Below are 15,924 nucleotides of genomic sequence, written 5' to 3'. Positions count from 1 at the left end.
TGGGCGGGTTGTGCAGTGAATTCATCCAATGAAGTGGCGCTTTGTTGGTGGGTGGGCAGAGTCAGAGGAGGACGTGGAATAAATCACAAGAAGACAGATCTGCAACAACCTGCTGAAATAAGTGCTGTGTCTGTACGATCGCTGCACTTATAGCAGGTAACACCGCTATATAACACCCTCCCCTCCCATTCAGTAAGCTGCTCATGTCAGAAGACTGCTTATACTGTTATAGCATGGGGCTGTGTGGTATAGACCATACTTACCAACTTTCTGTTGGTGAAATCCGGGAGCCTGCAGAGGAGGTGGGCGTAAAGGGGGGGCGAGGCTCCAAATGGCGTCATGACGTGATGACGCAAAATGCGTCATTTGACAGCGGGGGGCGGGGCCAAACGCTGCGATTCACCGGGCGTTTGGGACTTAATTCTGCCCACTTCACTAGGAAGTGGGCAGAATTATCCAGATGCGGGGGATTGCCACACTCGCCCGGGAGCCCGGGAGACTCTCGCAAAATGCGGGAGTCTCCCGGATATTTCGGGAGAGTTGGCAAGTATGGTATAGACATACCAATGTCTTTGCATACATTATATGAAGTCCATGTATGTCGTGGATCTAGCCTTTTTTACTTGCCGCGGCGAGGCTGTGGTGTAATTATGGTTAATAAGAAACTGTGTGTATTTGGGGATGATTATTGAATTAATGCATTTGCTTTTTCATTTGCCATATCAGTGTAGAAATGTGTCCTCTTGTGTTTATAAAGGTTTTCTAAATGGAGATTCAGTGTAGAAATTAGTGTTATAGAAATGGACGGTCCCCTGTAAGTTGGGCTTTTTAGGATTTGTTTGGGCTTGTTTTTCGCTAAGCGGTTGCTTATTTTACATTTCAGAGTTGGCAACCCTGAGTGTGAGGTGTGTTACAGCAACAAGAGAAGGAGTGAGGGGTCTGTAGAAAGCAGAGTCTGCCGACACGAGCGCATGTACAGAGGTAGAAAGGGATACCCAAGATATGCCAAGAGCCGAGTGTAGATTTGCACAGAGAGGGGTTGTAGCTGGATCACTTCAGAAAATCCACTATCAAGTCGCCTAAGGGTAATTACACAGCAAAGCGAGCCTATGTGCGGAGATGGAGACTCCCGCTATTAGCGAACTGTGTGTGAGCAGAGAGGGACAGATAGCACCATCAAGTTTGCAGTTAGTCCATGACCCAACAGTGGCTTAGACCCTCATTTTCAAAGGAGAGAGATAAGTAAAAAGAATCACACCAAACACTGTAACACTATTAATGCTGCACATATATCAGAGATTGTGTTACCTGTCAGATATATAATGAAAGTTCTCAACGTTTCGACAAGTGCACCAACGTTAATTAGTTAACGTTGCAAATTATTTAATATTGGCAGGATTGTAATTATTGTTGATTTATATTATCACACTGTGTGTGGGTGCGTTGTGGGAGAGTTTGGGGCGCCAGTGAATGTATGTGTGGCGGACGTCTTGTCGTTTAGTTATTACTTTACTGTTGCCCTTGATTAATATCTTACCCGCTGTCCCATTTACATAATTTCCCCATATTTAAATCCGCCTCTTCTATTTATTTTCCCCCAAACTAAACACCCAGTTAATTGTTTGCAACCACAGTGTGCAGTACATTATTATTTAGAGGGTTAGTGTGGTTGGGTACAAGGGGCTTCCCGTGCCAACCCCTGGTGGATTCAGTTACAGTCCGCATCCCACCATACTGTGCAGAAGACCCGGGTGGAGGCACTGAAGCGAGAAAGAGCATTTCTCCACTGCTAGGTGTGCTAGGGAAAGGGGTACTACACATACTTGTCCACTCTCCCGAATGTCCGGGAGACTCCCGAAGTGCCAGTTTAGGTGTGTTAGGGTTTGGGTGAGAGTAAGTTTGAATCTACTCCCATAGCAACTGATTGGCTGGAATGTTCAACTAATGAGACATCTCGTTTAGGTTTAAAAATATTCTTACCATTTCCCTTTCTCATTTGTTGGACCTTAGAACCAGTCAGAGACTAGACAAGTGTCTGTATGGCAGACAGTCCTAACTGTCACCAAAACCACAGCAAGGCACAGTGTGTTATGCACTGTTAAAATAAGGGCTGCTCTTTAACAAGTCTTTGGATTACTTTGGGTCAAATAAAACTTAGAATAACGGGAAACAGGGCTGACTGTTGTCCATTATATATAATTAAAGAAACTTGAGTCAAAGCGGTAATATTGTTTATTTTTTAGCTATTTTGAACAATTGTTTTAAATAAGAGTTTGTAAGTTGCATCAGAGACATGTACATTTAAAAACACTAGGGGGCGATTCAATTGATCCGGTAATATTATTTTAACGCTGCGGTTGAAGTAAAAAAACAAAAACTTGCATTTACTCTGAAACTGTGGCCGTTTTCACGTTCTAAATAGTGCAATTCAATTCCAAAACTATAATTGCCTCCCCCGCGCGTAAATCATAGGTGAATGCGCATGTTATGGGAGGAGAGGGCAAGGCTTAATGCGGCCATGTTGAAGCTATAACAAAATTTTCTGGCAACATCAAACTGTCATCTCCGGGCTTTCTGGTGATTCCCTTGTGACTTCGTCGGATCTATGAGTATTTAGCAATATTTTGCAAGTGAAAATTTCAATTGCATTACATTACACTACCCATTTATATCATATTACACTACAGTAATTTCCAGTTATATTCATACCAAAGTACCTCAAAACACATTACTACAAACATATATACATTATAAAGTGGATTTGTAATCTTTGTAAAAAAATATTTACATGCTTTATGATGCTTTTTTTCAGTTCTTTGTAATTCTATTAAATAAAACCAATCAATTTTTAGATTTTTAATACATAATTTAATACTTTTTTATTTCATTACTTTTTGGGGGTTTACAATTTTTTACCCGGCCAAGAGAGGTGCGAGATAAAACTGCCTATTTGACAGTTTCCATCGCCGGGTTAAAATCCAATTGAATAGCCCCCTTTAGCTTTAGCCTATACCTTAACATGAGGCTCAAACCCGCAGCGATATGCTACTTTCAGGAAAAAACCCAGAATGTTAGATTTGCAATTGAATTGCGGGGAACATCATTGCGCCCCAAAAATGACACAAAATAACGTTACAGTCGTTTAACGCTGTGTTATACTGTCATTTGAATCAGCCCCATTTGACAAATAGTCTGATCATTTTGTAAAAAGTTAAGTGAAACATCATTAAAATGTGATCCCTGTTTAATCATGTGAACTCTGAATAATTGTAATGATATTGTAAATATCATTTCAACAGACTTTTAACAAACAATTTAACAGAAAGAGAAAGTTTACAATAATTTCAAAATAACTAGCAAATAAGACAATGGGTAAAAGGTGAGACATAGTTCTGTTATGTATCATGGGGTATGAGGAGACATGTATCTGCATAGTGGGAAGCAGTAGCGATACTATCATGGGCACAGGGGGTGCCCCTCCAAAGCCTCTACCCCACACCCCAGCATTCCACAAAGCCCCCCAACCCGCTCTGAAAAGAGCAGAGCGGAATCCTCTTCTAAGCGAATAAAGCCCCAGACCGCACATGCTCAGAGACTACCTCTCTGCTATTTCGAGAGGGGGAAGGGCAGGAGTTTTCAGAAGCATCGACGGCCACTTATCCAAGTTTGCTAAGGGCCGGCTGATGCACTGTTCCGTCCCTGGTAGGGAGCTGGATATAAATTCCCAACAACTCATCCTTTGTTGAAAACTTTATTTTGCCTAATGGAAGTCATTTCTTTCCCTTTTTTCCAGTTTATTAGTTTTTGTGCAATCTGATATATTGCTTTAAGCATACATATTTCATATGCACAAATATGGATGCATTTAATAAAATAGTTTTAGAGCTTTAAATTTAACATGTGTTAGTTAAAACAACAGAAAGGGGAGGGTCAAAATGGAAAGTGTGCATTAAATATGTCTAAATAAAGACAAATTATTTCTAAAATAAAATTACTATTTAAATCTATTCGGTTAGCCAATAAAGGGTATCACTTGGATCCCAATATTTCCTGTATATCTTGGATAGTTGCAAACATAAGAACTTCTTACAGTTCCACCTAGTGGCTGCTGCTGCAAATGCAACCGTTAATTTTATCTCAGTGCACCAGCTCCTCACAGTTGCACAGCAGTTATCGTAAAAAGAATAGGCAACACATCATACTGTATTAAAGTATAACATATAAAAGCATGTATTATCATTATTATTATTAAAACAAAAGTTGTTGATAGTATTTCACATTTCAGAAATTCAAAGGTTTTTCCATGTTTCATTCAATGGATTTTACAGAAAATACAATCACTGTCTACTGGAAACAATGTTGCATGCTTGCACCATTTTCTTTTCCGTAACATTTGGTTTTATTGATTAAGCAGCATCAATCCCTGCTAATTACAAATGAACAACATTTTGTAAGCTGTTCCACAAAACAGTCTCCACATACATAGCATTTGGCTGGGAAATGATGCATATTTCAATTGGAATTTGGTCATAAAGATGCACTACCATCTACCACCCAAATTTGACTATTTTACCGATTTCCCTCAGCTGAAGCCCCGGGAAAGACTACTGCATGGAACAGCAAGACCAATCAGAAGCTGCAATAACGAGATTGTGGCTTCTAATTGGTCCTCCCACTCACTGCCCCTCCGTTGCCATTTTAAAGTTACAAAACAAAATAGATCTTCTGGTTCTGATGGGAGTTGCTCCTTGTAGCCATTCTCCCTGGGTGCCAGCTAGGGAAATCAGCAGGTTAGTAAAACTTACGTGGTCAGTGGTAGTCCAGCTTAGTGTTCTCAGACCTACCATAACCACACAACATGGCAGAGTAAATTGATCATTTCAATCCCAGCTCTAAATACAGACTATAAAGTCTGTGAAATGCACAATGGTGGTCCATTTGTGACTGTTTCTCCGGAACTTTGCACCTTTGTAAAACGGCTTCTTCCACTGTGAAACTGAATTTGTGCAAAATTTATATGTAACTTTCTTATAAGACTGCTTGATCTACTGTAGATATATGAATTGTTTTAATTCAAATAGGCACTCTGCAACTATACAGCTTCTAGGATATTAAAAGTCCCGACATGCTGGGACTTATAGTTCACCAACAGCTGGAGTGCCACACGTTTTTCACCTTGGTCATACACCGTTAACAATAGATGCAGGGAGGCACATACTGAATTGACTCCATTAGTCTGTCACCATGGACGTGTCCGTTACTTACAGACCTGCTCATTTTCTGACTATTTTATATAAGACTTAGGTCTCCAAGGCTTTCCTTTAAAATCCAGCCATGAGTGATAATGACTTCTTGCTCCCTGAAGACCAAGTAGGAGTTTCGATCCAGGCATTATTTTAAACCTTATCTCCCTTCACAAGTCTGCCTGGTCCACATCACTGTGCATGGACTAGACCAATTTCCGGCCCCAACAAGTCTCTGCTACCCATCACGACTGGACAGGGAGTCAATATCTTTTTTTTTCTCCTTCTTTCAGATAAAACTTGGATAACAAATGTCTTTTTGTGCTGCCTGGTCTGGGCTCTAAATGTCAGGTTATGTAATCAGTTTGAAATGTTTCAAGTGCATTAACAAAATTTATGATTACATCATATAATTGTGTAGATTCACAAGCCATTCGACTGTAATGTGTTTTTTGCTGGTTACATGCAATATCAGCCGGGCTATTTCAACCGAGGTAGCCTTAGAGCAAAGACACATGGGGCTAGATTTACTAAGCTGCAGGTTTGAAAAAGTGGGGATGTTGCCTATAGCAACCAATCAGATTCTAGCTTTCATTTATTTAGTACCTTCTACAAAATGACAGCTAGAATCTGATTGGTTGCTATAGGCAAAATCCCCACTTTTTCAAACCCGCAGCTTAGTAAATCTAGCCAATAGTGTCAGCTCCTAGGGTTCACATACTGTTCACCCCCTCCTCATTGTGTACCCTTTAGTTACTTGTTTCTGTAGCAGGGGAGGAGTTGCCCTTAGCAAGCAATGAGATTGTAGCTTTCATTTACCTAGAACATTCTTGTAAATGATAGCTTTAATCTGATTGGTTGCTATGGGCAACACTGCCACTTTTCATATTTAGAAGCGTGTGTGTGTCTAAATGGCCCTGTTTCTTCTAAATTAATAAATTGAAGATCTAAATATTCACATATCTACATTCCGTCCGTGTGTAGCTTTGTTCAAAGCATTTCCATTGGTTATTCAGTAAGTCGAGTAGCAGATACGTGGCAGGAAATATATTTGCAACCTATTGGCATGTATAGCTAGGCATATATACTTCCCAACATTGGCCTCACCTGGGTTGGGGACAAGGAGTGTGTGGCCAATATATTAGACCAAACATATATATTTTACAATAAAACCTGAAACCTGTGCTTTAGTTTATAAAATACTATTCTCATGTGGAATAACATTGTTTAGTTTGGTTGCTTTGGGTAACAGATATTGCTATGCAGCCTTGAGAAGGTCTGGGTTCCCTTTCCTAATTCAGACTCCATTTTGTGTTACATTTTCTGCAGGTGTTAGATCTGTACATAATTCAAAAACTTGTTGTAGCAAACAGAATACAAGCAACTTGTTGATGATGTCGCAGGACAGATAGTGTTGGTATTGGAAGCATTTTTGCAATTGACTATGTCGGTTACATAGTTGTCGTAGAGTAGTTTACTGCCACAATCAATGCATACGGTGCTGTGATGTCACTGCAAGCTTCCCTTTCACCACTAGAACTGCAATTTTAAAATACACAAAACCAGAAAGTTGCAGCTGGGATGCACATATCCTACAAAATGTGTTTCTGGAGTCCCAATAACAAAACAAACGCATTTATTAACCAAATATTAGCATCATTGCAAAATAAAGATGGAATTATATATAAAAAAAATAAAAAATAAATAAGTAAATAAACAAATAAATTAGCCTTATGTGTAGCATAGTATGTATTGACTACAGTGAGCATTCTAGTCACTGATACAATAAAGAGGGCATTCTAGTGACCACTACAGTATACGATATATAATGCAAAGGGAATTCTAGTGGCATATATACAATAATCAAAGTATTCTAGTTATCGCTATACTGCACCATACCTTTCAACATGACTGTCCCCAGCAGCGGTAAAGGGGGTGTGGCCACATCACAAAGGTGGCGTGACCACAGCGCAACATTGAGCAGCACTAGGCAGCCTCTAAAGGGCTGCCTAGCGGTGTCCATTATATATCTCTTTTCCCCCAAAATTCCCACCCGCAAGACAAACATGTCCCTGGGTGGGACAGAGCCCTAAATAAGGGACTTTCCTGCTAAAATCGGGATAGTTGGGATTTATATTGTGTAGAAAGCATTTTAATAACTAATATGCAATACAAGCAGTATATTGCTAACCAAGGTACAATACATGGTGTGGAATAATGATACCTATACAATATGGATCTTAAGTTGGACCCCTAATCTTTGGTAACTAACGAAACAGACTCCAAATCTCTGGTGAATATACAATGCAATCCTCTGAACTCTATTTTCTGCCTGCTCAGCAACAGCAGTCCCTAAAAATAGAACCCTAATAATCGAAACTGTTGGGGAGCATTTTGTGTCTGACTCTTGTCCCACCTCACCTTCAGGCAATGAACTATTTGGGTGTATTGAAGTCCAATATGGTACCGTCCCCCCTTGCTAGGCCTGCTCCTACTACCAGACACAGCCAACGTTTGGGGATGACAGAAAAGGATGTCCCCCTCAAAAAAATTGAGGGGGACATGTACAGCTTTCAACCCTAAAATCAATTCCTCCTATGCAAAACGGAATGCACATGCCACTTGAATAATGATTACAGTCATGGCCAAATGTTTTGAGAATGCCACAAATATTTTTTTTCACAAAGTCTGCTGCCTCAGTTTTTATGATGACCATTTGATTATACTCCAGAATGTCATGAAGAGTGATCAGATGAATTGCAATTAATTTCATAGTCCCTCTTTGCCATGACAATGAACTTTATCCCAAAAACAACATTTCCACTACATTTCAGCCCTGCCACAAAAGGACCAGCTGACATCAGGTCTTTTCTCATTAACATAGGTGAGAGCGTTGACGTGGACAAAGCTAGAGATTACTCTGTCATGCTGATTGAGTTAGGATAACTGACTGGAAGCGTTAAAAGGAGGGTGGAGCTTGAAATCATTGTTTTTCCTCCATTAACCATGGTTATCCCATGATTCAAGGAAACACGTGCAGTCATCATTGCTTTGCACAAAAAGGGCTTCACAGGCAAGGATATAGTAAGAATGCACCTAAATCAACCATTTATTGGATCATCAAGAACTTCAAGGGTAGAGGTTCAATTGTTGTGAAGAAGGCTTCCCGATGCCCAAAAACGTTCAGCAAGCACCAGGATCTTCTCCTAAAGTTGATTCAGCTGCGGGATCAGTGCACCACCAGTGCGGAGCATGCTCAGGAATGGCAGCAGGCAGGTGTGAGTGCATCTGCACGCACAGTAAGGCGAAGACTTTTAAAGGATGGCCTGATGTCAAGAAGGCCAGCAAAGAAGCCACTTGTCTCCAGGAAAAAGCGACAGACTGATATTCTGCAAAAGGTACAGGGATTAGACTGCTGAGGACTGGGGTAAAGTCATTTTCTCTGATGAATCCCCTTTCAGATTGTTTGGGGCATCTGGAAAAACGCTTGTCCGGAGAAGAAAAGGTTAGTGCCACCATCAGTCCTGTGTCATGCCAACAGTAAAGCATCCTGAGACCTTTCATGTGTGGGGTTGCTTTTCAGCCAAGGGAGTGGGCTCACTCACAATTTTGCCTAAGAACACAGCCATGAATAAGGATTGGTACCAAAACATCCTCCAAGAGCAACTTCTCCCAACCATCCAAGAACAGTTTGGTGACAGACAATGCCTTTTCCAGCATGATGGAGCACCTTGCCATAAGGCAAAAGTGATAACTAAGTGGCTCGGGGATGAAAACATTGAAATTTTGGGTCCATGGCCAGGAAACTCCCCAGACCTTAATCCCATTGAGAACTTTTGGTCAATCCTCAAAATCCGGGTGGACAAACAAAAACCCACAAATTCTGGCAAACTCCAAACATTGATTAGGCAAGAATGGACAGCCATCAGTCAGTATGTGGCCCAGAATATGATTGACAGCATGCCAGGGCAAATTGCAGAGGTCTTCAAAAAGAAAGGTCAACACTGCAAATATTGACTCTTTACATAAACTTAATGTAATTGTCAATAAAAGCCTTTGACACTTATGAAATGCTTATAATTGTAATTCAGTATACCATAGCAACACCTGACAAAAAGATCTAAAACACTGAAGCAGCAAACTTTGTGAAAACCAATATTCGTGTCATTCTCAAAACTTCTTCCTGTGACTGTACACTTAGTATTTCTTTTACACAGAATACAAATTTAGCTATACTTGAACTTTCCTCTATTGTTAATAGTATTAATAGTCTTTATTTACTGGCAACATATTGTACATGATTGTGCAATGAGATAGACAATTTAAACATTACATCAGAACAGTACAGGAACACACTGTAGAATTAACCAAACGGTATGAGGATCCTGCAGGCTAAAGCTTTTAATTTTTTTTAACAAGTTGGAAATAAAAGCAAAGAGTTAGATATAAGGAAAAGTAGAGATGTTGCCCATAGCAACCAATTAGATTCTAGCTCTCATTTATCTCTTAAAATTCTAGAAAACGATTCTGATTAATTGCTATGAGCACCAACCCCACTTTTCCTTTTTAGAAAGGTTTTTTTTTACATCTATCCCATATTCTTTATTTGTTTTCTTATTTTTTTTATTTTAAACGTATGAAAAATCTATTACAATGGATCAGTTGCTTAGAGTGGACGCAGCCATTTTGAGAATTCAGCATACTAATTCAGTAACAACTAAGGACATAACTGAATCACTTTGTGACTAACTGATGATAATTCACTTTAAACCAATGAGTGTAAAAGTTATATTTGTGCACATTAAATGCTAGTTTTACTTTCTTTCACAATGCAGGTAGTATATTATCTTTTCCAGACATCAACTTATGCTTTAAGTATGTGAAAGGAAGTCATTGTGAACCCAGTTTAGCTATAATACATTTTACTTGTTTTCTCAAACTTAGCGCCCGGCAGTAGCAAAGGAGAATAGCCTTCCATGTACTTAAAGAAGCTTTTGATAACACATTACTGTGGACAGACACATCATTTAGCTAGATAAATAAAGGTAGGTGTCAAAATGATAAAAGCCAGCAGGGCTGGAGCCTGAAGTATGGTGTGTGGAACGGACAATTCCAGGGTCCCTCGGAAACAAACCCACCTCATGAGATCAACACTCAAAACACCCGCTGACAGCTTGAGCCATCTCCGAGTAATGTACTAGAGGGAAAACTGAACAAGAACTTCATATCTTCTGTCTTCCTGATAACAGATTACAGATCTGAGACAGAAGACAGAACTATGGTCCCTTGCGAAAGTCGCTCCAAAACACAAGTCTAAATGGTGCATTGTCCCTTGATATATATATCTAGATTGTACCAGCTTTTATTATTCTTTAAGTGTACAACAACATTTACAGTCACACAGTAAGCAATCCTACTCAAAGAGCCTCCAAAATAAAATATCATCAGCTATTTATATAGCGTCACTAATTCCGCTGTACAGAGAACTCAATTACATCAGTCCCTGCCCCATTGGAGCTTACAGTCTAAATTCCCTAACACACACACACACACACACACACACACACACACACAGATCAATTTAATAGCAGCTAATTAACCTACTAGTATGTTTTTGGAGTATGGGAGGAAACAGAAGCACCCGGAGGAAACCCACGCAAAAACAGGGAGAACATACAAACTCTACACAGATAAGGCCATGGTCGGAAATCGAAACCATGATTCTAGTGCTGTGAGGCAGAAGTGCTAACCACTAAGCCACCATGCTGCCCACATATGTTATAAGAGAGTAAGAGACAATAGAGTTTTTTACTACCATTGTCAAGTATGACACACATTGCAAACCATAACAAACTCCACAAACTGATATCCAACTGTAAATCACATCACTGCGTCAAAGCAGAGTTAATAATATTCCCACCCACCAACAGAAACATACCTGACATTTCTATTTCTGTTGCGAACATGACCTTAAACCCCACCCCTCAAGCTCACTGCCTAGGTGTGATCCTTGAATCAGAACTATTCTTTGTACCCCACATCGACTCTATATCTAAATTATGTTACATACATCTAAAAAACATTTCTAGAGTACACACATATCTTACAAAAGACACTGCAAAAACCTTAATTCATGCACTTATCATCTCCCATATCGACTATTGCAATTTCCTACTTACTGGTCTTCCCAGACTTGCACCCTTATAAGCTATTTTACATGAAGCAACAAGATTGATTTTCCTTGCAAATCATTATTCCTCTGCTCTCTGATCTCCTCTTGCATGTTTTTTACTGAATCCAATATTAAATATTTTTACTAACCTACAAGTGTAATAACCTGCAAATCACAGGTGTATTACTGTGTGCACTCATTCAGAAAACTACAGTTCCCTAGAGCACCGCTAGGAAGTTAAATGCAAATTGCATCTGCCATTTTGAGATGGCCAAACTGCAATGAATGAACTAGAAGGTTCCAGGAGATTATTGGGGAAAGGGGAGGAGCCAAAAATGGACTGGCTAGTGTGAGAAGTGGTGTGTGTGACTGCTGGCTGAGCTAATGTGGAATCTTCCCACAAAGACAAAAAGAGCCACTGAATGCTATGGCTGCATTGTTGTTTTGAGGGATGTTTGCAGCCAGCCCAGAAAGAAGCACTATTGCAGTATAGATAAAAGACCCACCTTGCTACTGCCCATGAGATGTCAGCAGGACTCATGTTAAGACAGATAAGTTTCTTTTGCTTTGCTATGTTAAAATCTCTGACTGGGGCTGCAATATTGCTATTGAGAGGTGTTATAGCACCGTCTAAAGGAACAGTGTGTACCAGCCAAATCTGATGTATTAAAAGTTATCTGCAAGCTGACTGGGACATAGAGAGCAATCATTTATCAAAAGAGTTTTTCTATATTGCATCAGAAGTTTGATTCTGTTGTGAAACTGCCTAAAACGGTTGCTGATGATAGAATTGCAAGTTGTTTGTTCCCTATTTTTGCTGGAAGAGAGTTGCTTATTCTATTTGACGGACTGCTAAGTGGACACTGTCCTTTACACTGGAAATCATTTATTGTGCAGAATTTCTGTTGTTTATGGAGCTCAGGAGTTACACATGCGTCAAATTGATTACTGATTTCACCTTGTACAAGATAAATAAGCTTCATGTGTCAGCTGAAACTTTGCTTAAATCTGTGGATTATAATTTATACCCTTGGGTTTTGTGCATCGTAAAGTGACCCTAGTCTACAGTCATTTCTTCTAAAGCATCTAACCTGAACCAGCTGGATTACTCCTTGTTGCATCTCTACTGATTTTGGTGTGTTAAGTATGATCTGTATAATTGCACTAAAAGTATTGTGATTTATTGGTGTATATTATCTTCTGCCTCAGCATTTAGTGTAATAGTTTAATTAACTTGTAGCAACCGATTGTCTCCTAAAGTATCTATCCAGTGGAATCCATTTCACTGAAGCACTTTGCCTAAATTTAAAGTGGGATATATTTATTCAGTGACCTATGTGGTGTATTGATTTATGTTTGCATATTGTTGAACCAAGACTTCTAAAATGTTATTTATTTTGTGACATGTTGATGGTATTGTGGTATTACTTCCCTGCACTACCGCTACTTATTTCCTGCTGTGGTAAAGCCTTATGCCACAAGCAAAGAGAATAAACCCATGAGTTTATGCTGTTTTAGCCCCGTGTTTCTTGTTTTATTCCAAAACAACTGGGGGGACCTTCACCTCTCTACCATACCACCAGGCCTGTAGAATCCTTCCTTAGAATACTTTTGGGGTGCCAACCATTCACCCCATTACAACCGGACATCAAAAAAGCTGCACCAACATACAACTCCTCACTTGTCTCAAAATACCCCCCAACTCGACAACTCCGTTCGGCACAAGATCTGCGTCTCTTATCCACTCTCATTATATCCTCCCATTCCCATTTACAGGACTTCTTTCAAGCTGCACCCACTTTATCGAATTCCCACCCTTGCGCAATAAGACTTTCTTCTGGTCTAAAAACCTTCAAGCATTCTCTGAGAACTCACCTCTTCGGGCAAGCGTATAATACTCCTCAGCCACCTTCTTAATCTCACTAGATTACCACCCGCTACACAATTCACACAAGACAACAACCTTCTGACAAACATAGCTGTGTGACTGCAACATATAGCATACTAATCCCTCTTGTTTTTGTTTTTTGCTTTGTTGTTTTTGTTTTTACCTTTGCAATCTGGCTGGACCAAAATGCAATATGTAGACTTAACCTCATATATCCAGCTCCCATTGTCCCATAGATTGTAAGCTTGCGTGCAGGGCCTTCTCACCTCTTTGTCTGTTTTACCCAATTTGTTTATTACTCTGTTTGTCTCCAATTGTAAAGCACTGTGGAATTTGCTGGTGCTCTTTAAATAAATGTTGATGATGATGATGACGATCAAAGCATTTCATTGTCTTAAAAAATGTTAACGAAGATCCAGCACGACATAAGGGAAGCTGCCAGTTCATGTAGACTTGTCTGAATCAAACATTTCAAGCTCCTCTAGACAGTAACAGCACCATTGCCTCTACCACCCAGCTCAGCTGGTGATGAGAACTACGGACAATATTCTCCATGAAGGTTTTGGCAGCATGTGAAATTCAGACTACAGTAAAATATCTTCCAAAGTGTTATCTGAATAATGGCCATGTTAAAGAAGGATAGTTTATCTAAGATATAATTGTACTAACTAAATATAACTGTAGTGTCTGTAATGTTCCTAAACAAGTAATTATAGATTATAATAGTAATAATTCATGTGTCCCTTATCCGGTTCTGTACATACAGTATTACGGCTGCTGAAAGTAATACGCTGACACGACTTTTATCTGGGCTCTTAAACATTATTTACATCACTTTGCCGGCAACACATGACATACTTCAGATAAGAACAGGAAAGCAATACAGGGCTTAATCTTCTGAAAGAGCTTTATTTAAGATTGTGACAGCACCAACGCTATCGACTAAGTCGTTTATTTCCTTACCATTTCCTACCATGTATTAAAGTATCCCTGTCGTCCATATATAATAATATACTTAGACATCTAAAGCTAAAGTACTAGTTGATCCAATATGAAAATCCATCTTGTAACATCCACATCTCTCTGTGTAAACCAGATGTGTCAAAGTGGTGTTTGGGGGCTACATACACCCCTCCTATCTCAAATTGTGTCCCCAGCTATTTCTATGACTGAACGGCTTAAAATGTACCAAATTAAATTTAATTAAAATAAAAAAAACCATATATGTAGTCTATAATTAAATTTATTGCAAGGAGATATTCATAGCCCACCTAAGAATGTAAGTAGCCCTGTCTGTGTCATTTGAGTTTAACATACCTGATGCAAAGATCCCATATGATGACAGGAGTCAAGTCGACTACCAGACTTAAGGATCACTCAAATAATATATTTTTTTAAAAACAAAAGAAAAGAAACTTGTCTTATGCTCAAAATAGAACGTGAAGCGAGTTAACCACCAGTAAAATATTGTAGAATAGGGATCACTTGATTTCAATGCTACATATTGCATACTGTCCTCACAGACAGCAAGGAAATAAATGGCGAGATGGATACGAACACAAGCAAGTGATGAATTTTACTACTTTTATTTTTTGCAATTTTTATGTTAACAGCCCACATATGTTACCCAAGCAGATAGCTATTAGCACCTATAACCACATGACACACAAATTTGTTCACATAATTTTTGGTATTTCTCACCATCTACACCCAATAAATTGTACACCCAACCCAGGTTATGAACATTTTTGCATAGGCATTGACACTTTATACAATATTTATGGGATTGTATCTAAATACAAACCTATTGTAGAGAAGGCATTCATACACTTCAACTTGGGCTTGATAGACAGCAACTCTTTACTCTTAAATGTAGTCTCATGAGACTGGTTGAAGATCTAGAGATATCTACAAATCCACATCCCCTATTAAACCACACAATGTTTTATGTATGACTGTTTTAGGCTAGACACTGGAGACCAATGGCCAAGTAAAATAGCTCTCAGTGGAAGGAACTAGTGAACAAGAAGTTAGCTATACCCATACAGGATGCCATTCCAAATTTGATAGGATTTGGGAGCTTTGAACACAACACCTGCATACAGTATTGTAAATCTATGTTTAGAAGAAGTAATGGCTAAATAGTGACTCTGTAATTTGTACCTTGTTTTGACCTTTTTGTATTTAGTGGTATTAGAGAATCCTGCTGTTTGTTTGATTTAATTTGTTTAAGTTATTGTTTAACTTGTAAAACCTCATAAAAGTTTAATGAAAAATAAAATAACCGAGGAGGGGGTGTTGAACAGCCAGGCATACAGAGCCCCAAATTATTAATTTAGAGTGTGGAGCAATAGAGTAATTAGAGTAATTTAATGTAGAGTGTGTATATATACATATATATATATATATATATATATATATATATATATATAGATAGATAGATACATGGTCAAAAATGAAAAATTGTGTGTGTGTGTATATATATATATATATATATATATATATATATATATAAATAAATAAATGGTGATGATGATGATGATATATATACAGATATAAATATATATATATATATATATATATATATATATATATATATATATACACACATATATATATAT

Source organism: Mixophyes fleayi, chromosome 6, assembly GCF_038048845.1.
Source record: "Mixophyes fleayi isolate aMixFle1 chromosome 6, aMixFle1.hap1, whole genome shotgun sequence".
In the NCBI taxonomy this organism is placed as follows: domain Eukaryota; kingdom Metazoa; phylum Chordata; class Amphibia; order Anura; family Limnodynastidae; genus Mixophyes; species Mixophyes fleayi.
Note: the sequence above shows the minus strand (reverse complement) of the source record.